The sequence below is a fragment of the Bubalus bubalis genome, chromosome 24 (assembly GCF_019923935.1).
Source record: "Bubalus bubalis isolate 160015118507 breed Murrah chromosome 24, NDDB_SH_1, whole genome shotgun sequence".
In the NCBI taxonomy this organism is placed as follows: Eukaryota; Metazoa; Chordata; class Mammalia; order Artiodactyla; family Bovidae; genus Bubalus; species Bubalus bubalis.
Genome location: NC_059180.1, coordinates 34294443 through 34300682, shown reverse-complemented (window position 1 = coordinate 34300682; position 6240 = coordinate 34294443).

Genomic DNA, 6240 nt, shown 5'->3' with positions numbered 1-6240 from the left:
TGCGCTTTGTCACCCGACCGGTTAACTCCTTCCCTGTCTCCACCCCATTGCCGAAGACCCAGGAGGTTAAAAGGGAGGTAATTTCTCCTAGGAAAATTTAGTTCTGAGTGCTAGATTTTTTGCAGCCTTTCTTTGTGCCATTTCAGATGCAAAACAAATCATGGAAGATTGCATATTTGTGTGATACTTTTTTAATAACATTGAATTTTTTTTTTTTCCTCCAGTCTCTTTGAGAACAGTGTAGGCAGAATTTTAAAACTTAACAGTTTACGTTGGGGGAACAGAACCTCTTTTCATCTTAAGCTAGATTCTCGGATTCCTTTAGACGTCACAGCTCAAGAGTTCTGCTCCCGTCACCTTAACTTGGCATGAGTGGGTTGAGTTACCCTTCTGCAGTGTTCCGAGCATGGCTGAAGCATTAAAACCTTATATATGTTTAGTATTTTATAGAGTAAAGTTAATGGAAAGCATTTGGCTGTACCTAAAGACCTGCAGTCAAATTCTTCAATGCGGTTTACCCAACTGGAGTAGTGGTACACACCTTAAATCATTCAATGAATAAATAATTAAAAAAACCAAAAAACCCCGGGGCTTGTCTGCAGTTTTGTTTTTGGTCATCACATCTGAGTAACTTTGACATAAAATGGAAGTTCAGGCTTACAAAATAACTAGCTGAGATATTTTTCCCAAGGGCTCTCAGAGCTCATTAAACTTAGGTCACTTTGGCTTTTGGCCTTAGAGACTGCCATGCAGCACTGAAAGCTGGGCTAAGTTCCCCATCTTGTTGAATATTAAGGGGGTCACCAAGACCCAGCCAAGGGGATGAGCCAGCCTCGATGCGGTGGAGGTGCAAGGCACCGTTACTTACTACCGGAATGTTCTGAGAGGTGTAGTGACTATTAGCAGATGAATCTCACTGCACTTTATTTTGTATAGCCTGCCACTCCATCCATTAGATTATCTGGGTGTATTTCAAAGTGAAAAGAAACTTTTAAGATTTCATACGTTCCGTTAAATGTAGGAGGTTATCCTGAGCAGATGCTTCTGTGGTCCCCGCACTCTCCTTAGAAGCCGCTACAACTTGGATCAGTTCTGGTGGCCTTACACTGCCTTAGTCTAGCTTCCAAACCCTGCGCTGGAGTGTTGGTGAGGCATGTGATGTTTTAGTGGGGGTCGCTGTGTGTGTTGTATTAATGCATTTGACAGGGTTTTACTTCCTGTGACGGACCTGCATGTTCTCTGTGGAGTCCAGCACACACCAGCCCATGACTCAAGAGGGTTTTGAGAGTCAAACACAAATTTTGTGGCCCTCAGTAAAACGGGCTTTTTGCTGATTTTACTCCAAATTTCTGATGGCCTCTCATTTTATTTGTATTGAGTTAATGCTTAATTTTTTAAAAAAGCTACAAAAATCCAGCTATACAGTAGCATATAGTGTATGCAGATCTTTCTGCATAAGATTATATATATATGGTGATATTTTATGACTAAACAATTCAGTACACATCTGGGGCTTTATGGGGATCTCATGTTTTATCATAGTTAACAGTGAATAGTTTTTTTTTAGGTTCCTCTGGGATAAATTTCTGCAGGTAAAATTGCTAGTTCAAAGGAATTCATACTTAAAATGTTGATAGGTCCTACCAAAGTAGGAATGGTTAATAACTTCCATCAACATGATTGTAAGAGTACTTTTTCCATCTTAGCTGCTGGATATTTGTACTACTTGCAGACGGAAATGATCTCACAATTTTCATTTGCCTTTTGCCCCCTTGTATGAAGGAAGAATCTTTGCTTGAAATCACGTGGATTTGAAAGCCAGCTTCGCCACTTACTAGGTGTGGGAGCCTGGGTAAGTTCACCAGCCAGGGCTCTGTTTCATCGTTTGTGACATGGGATGGAAAAAAAAAATGATGCGAAACTTAGTGACTTGAATTCCATGGATACCATTTACATCTGCACTTACAATCTGCCTCCTATGAGTGGAGTCCTTAACTCTGGAATGTATCTCTTTTTTTTAATGTGCATTTTTGTAAAGAAAAAAATGACAGCGTAAAGGCCCTTTGAACTTATCTTCTCTTTCACGCTTCAAAGTTAAAAACAACTGTTTTGGAGAGTAACCTGCCACATGATTTTCTGTAGGTTTCTGAGTCCCTTCGTGTGTGTGGCCACTAACTATGCTGCTTGACTGGTGGCGGTATAGCAGTAAGTATTGAGCCGTACACGAGGCATACTCTTGAGGGGTGTGAGAGACTGGAACTTGGAAGCTCCAGGCTTGAAGATGGGTCTTACTGTATCCTGGGCTAGTCTAAAACCAGAGGTATAGGTACTCAGAACAGGGTGAAGCCTGCAGTCTGTAAAAGTTTCAGGGTAAAAGCTAGTCCACGTGTTTGTGAGGGTCTTACTTTCCAGACTGAAGTAGAATGCTTGCTGGGATGCCACAGCCATCAAGTCCAAGTGACCTTCCTTCATGAGTGTTTAATCCTCGGGTTGGGGAGCCAGGCCTTTGGAGCCCGGGGGAGGGGTGCTGGTGGGTGTGAGGTCTGCGCGTTTGGGTGCAGGCCCTGGTGCCAGTGCCGCACTTGGGAGAACTGAGACAGTCCTGCTGCCATTGTGGTGGTGTGTGCTCAGAGCTGCCACGGGAAACTTAAGAGCCCTGGGCTTTGCGTGCAGCTGCGAGGCGGGCTCAGCAGGTGTGCAGCCAGACTGGGAAGAGGGCTTTGGGGGCGCTGGGCCGCTTGCCACCACTGCTGTGTCTGGGCTCCTCTCATCCCCTTTTGGGGCCTGGGGGACTTAGGATCCAGATATCCTCCGTAAGTCCACCAAGGTAGGTGCCTCTGTATTTTTGGCATTTGAGGAAAGGGTCTCGGACCATTGGTATTTATTTAGGGGTGGCAGTGGTGCTGGGCTGAAATTTCTGGGGTGAAGGGGGGATGTTTACCAAACCATGGAGGAGGTTGATGGCTTTTCTCATCCATCTCTCCTTGGTGAGCCTCATGGCCACAAAAGCAGTGTTGGTTTCCAGGTGAATCTATAGACATTTGTAACTACTGTGAGGTTCTGAGGGGCTATTTGGGGCTTCTTCTCAAGTGTTTCTCAAGCATTTTGGACCGTGATCAGCGGTAAGAAATAACCTTTCCCATCAAGACCTAGTGTGGAGACACACACATGGGTATTTCCCTAAACAGGATGCTGTATGTGAACTACCACGATTTCACAGCCAGTTTGAAAACCCGGGCTGTCTGCATGTCAGTGCCTGGCACAAAGTGTAGAACTTGGACATGTTCTTGAATGAATGAGTAAATGAAAGGTGACTTGAGGTTTTCCAGGTTTTCATGAAAAGTCCCTCTTTTTCATGATGGGCCTTCACAGTCTGACGGAAACCAGTGTGCGGTGGTTAAGAGGATGGCTTGGTCAGGGTGAGGTGAAGAGGCCTGGACCACAGCTGGCACGTGGGAAGCGACCCAAGTGCTGTTCAGTGTGAGCCGACGTGGCTGGATAAAAATCCCCTTGCAGCGTGGGAGAAGGATCTCTTGCTGGGTTCTGTAGTGGTTCCAGCTCCTCTCTCTGTTTCTTCTCCCTCCAGTCCTGTGGTTCTCACCCAGCCTGCACATTAGAAGCAGCGTGTTTGGGCGTACCCCAGACAGACCAGATGAGACTCCTTGCGGTGGGATCCAGGCACGGGCATCTTTGAAGCTCCTCAAGTGAGAAGCACCTCCGGTGCGTTCTGAGGAGAATGCAGAGGGGTGTTGCTTGGGCCCTTTCCAGATTGTTAATTAAGCCAGCGGCACCGGGCTTCTCAGCCTGAGGCTGAGGTCAGCTGGTGCTGTCAGATGACCCTGTTCCTCCTCTTGGCTGCTTGCCCAGCCACCTTCGGTCCCTTGAGCTTTCAGGAAGTCTGGACATAACGAGTGCCTTCCTCTGGGGCAGGCTGTTTCACTGGGCTTGGCAGGAGGAAATTTGCACCCACAAGGTCCCAGGGCCCTGTGAATCAGAGCTCACCAGAAGCCCTGCTCTGGGAGACAGCCCTCCTGGCAGGGCTGTGTCACCTTGGGAGAGGTTTAAAATACAGATTCCTGGACTTCCCACCCATATACATTGATTCCAAAGGTCTGGGGAGAGGACAGAGTTTCTACCTTTAAAAGATAAAGTCCTGAGTCCTACCACCTATTACCTCTGTTTGTTTTTAAAATTTTTCATTGATAATACATACACGTGGGAAAATGGTATGGAAAGGCTCAGGTGACAAGCCCCCGTGAGCTGTCTCCTCTTGGATGTCGTCCTGTATGGAGTTGAGCCCGGGGTTCTGTGGCTTCTTGGAACTGTGAGGGAAGATGGGCCAAGACAGGCTGATGGACATGGCAGGAACCGAAGGACCTTGGTCCTGGGGCACACCAACCATTGCGATCATTCGGCTTGGAATCCTGTTAAAAGGAGCAGAAGATAAGGCTGCTGCGACTGCTAAGTAGCTTCAGTTGTGTTCGACTCTGTGCGACCCCATAGATGGCAGCCCACCAGGCTCCCCCGTCCTGGGATTCTCAGGCAAGAACACTGGAGTGGGTTGCCATTTCCTTCTCCAATGCATGAAAGTGAAAAGTGCAAGTGAAGACGCTCAGTCATGTCTGACTCTTCGGGATACCATGGACCACAGCCTACCAGGCTCCTCCGTCCATGGGATTTTCCAGGCGAGAGTACTGAAGTGGGGTGCCATTGCCTTCTCCAGAAGATAAGGCTGGGGTGAGGTACATTTGTTCAATTGCTAAGCAGTGTCTGGCTCTGTGACCCCATGGACTGCAGCACACCAGGCTTCCCTGTCCTTGACTATATCCTGGAGTTTGTCCAAAACTCAAGTCCATTGAGTCGGTGATGCCACCCAACCATCTCATCCTCTTGTCACCCCCTTATCCTCCTGCCTTTAGTCTTTGCTCGCATCAGGGTCTTTTCCAATGAGTCAACTCTTCGAATCAGGTGGCCAAAGGATTGGAGCTTCAGCTTCAGCATCAGTCCGTCCAATAAATATTCAGGGTTGATTTCCTCCAGAACTGAACTGGTTTGATCTTGATAAATGTATTCCTGAAAAACTATACAAAAAGGGTTACATAACACTGAACTGCACTATTTACAGATAAAATAATGGAACTCTTCCTTTGCCAACCTGTCCAGATGTGTACCTTGTATTTAGTAATGAACATTGTCATGAAGAGAGAATACCTACGAGCTCGTGGGGCAGGTCTATCAGGTCAATTTTCTGGATGAGAGTGAGGCTTGGTTGTCTGACTTTGTGACTGTGCCCTGCTGAGCTCAGAGGGTGTGGAGCCCTGTGGGGACAGACCGCCATCCACCCGGCAGGCGTTAGCCACCCTGCCTCCCTCTCCCCATCTGTAAAGAAGGGTGTTTGCGAGGATTAGAGAGGTGATGTCTCACACGGAAGGGTACCCGCCTCCGGGTGAGCACTGAGTTGTTCATCCTGGCCCTGGGGCTGCAGGAAAGACTGGATCCGTTTCTCCAGAGGAGAGGAGGCAGCGTCCTGAGGGTGTTAAGTGGTGAGAGGCGGGCATTGAGGCCCCCCAGGCCGCAGGAGGTCTCTAGGGGAGCAGGGGGTCTCCCGTCGGCGGCGAGCGGCACCAGCACCATGGGTCCGCCCGGAAGGGAAAGGGCCAGCTGTGCCCGGGGGTTCGTTCTCTAGGCTTCAGCCCACGAGGAGCGGAGCGCGGCTGGTGAGTTCAGCGGGGCCGCCGGAGACCCCCCTCATTGTGGGACCCTGACGTCGGAAGACGAAGCCACTCAATGAAACCCGGTTTAAATTGGCTCGCCTGGCGGCTGCCAGTAACCCCACACCATGAGCTCTCCCAGATGTCCTGGCTCCGGTAGGCGGCCAGCGGGATCAGCGTGGGCACAGGCTCACGGCCAGCGGGGGTCGGGGGCTTGGAGGCCGTGAGAGTTACTTCCAGGCCGTGTGTGCGGGGGTGGTCCTAACAGGTTGGGGAGGACCAGGGCCTGGGGCTGGTCTGTTGTCCACCCCCTGCCCCCCCGCACCGTTCTGGGTCCTCAGCAGGTGCCAGTGCTGAGGGGTTCGCCCCTTCTGAGAAAGCCCTCCCGTTATTCTTTTTGGGGTTCGTCTTCCATGTCCTCTCATGGACCTCCCACTTCCTAAGTCATGCTCTCTGCTCCTTGTTTCTTATCCTATCCTGATTTTATTTACGGCTTTACTTTTGCGTGGGGAACTCCTGCGTTTCCTGG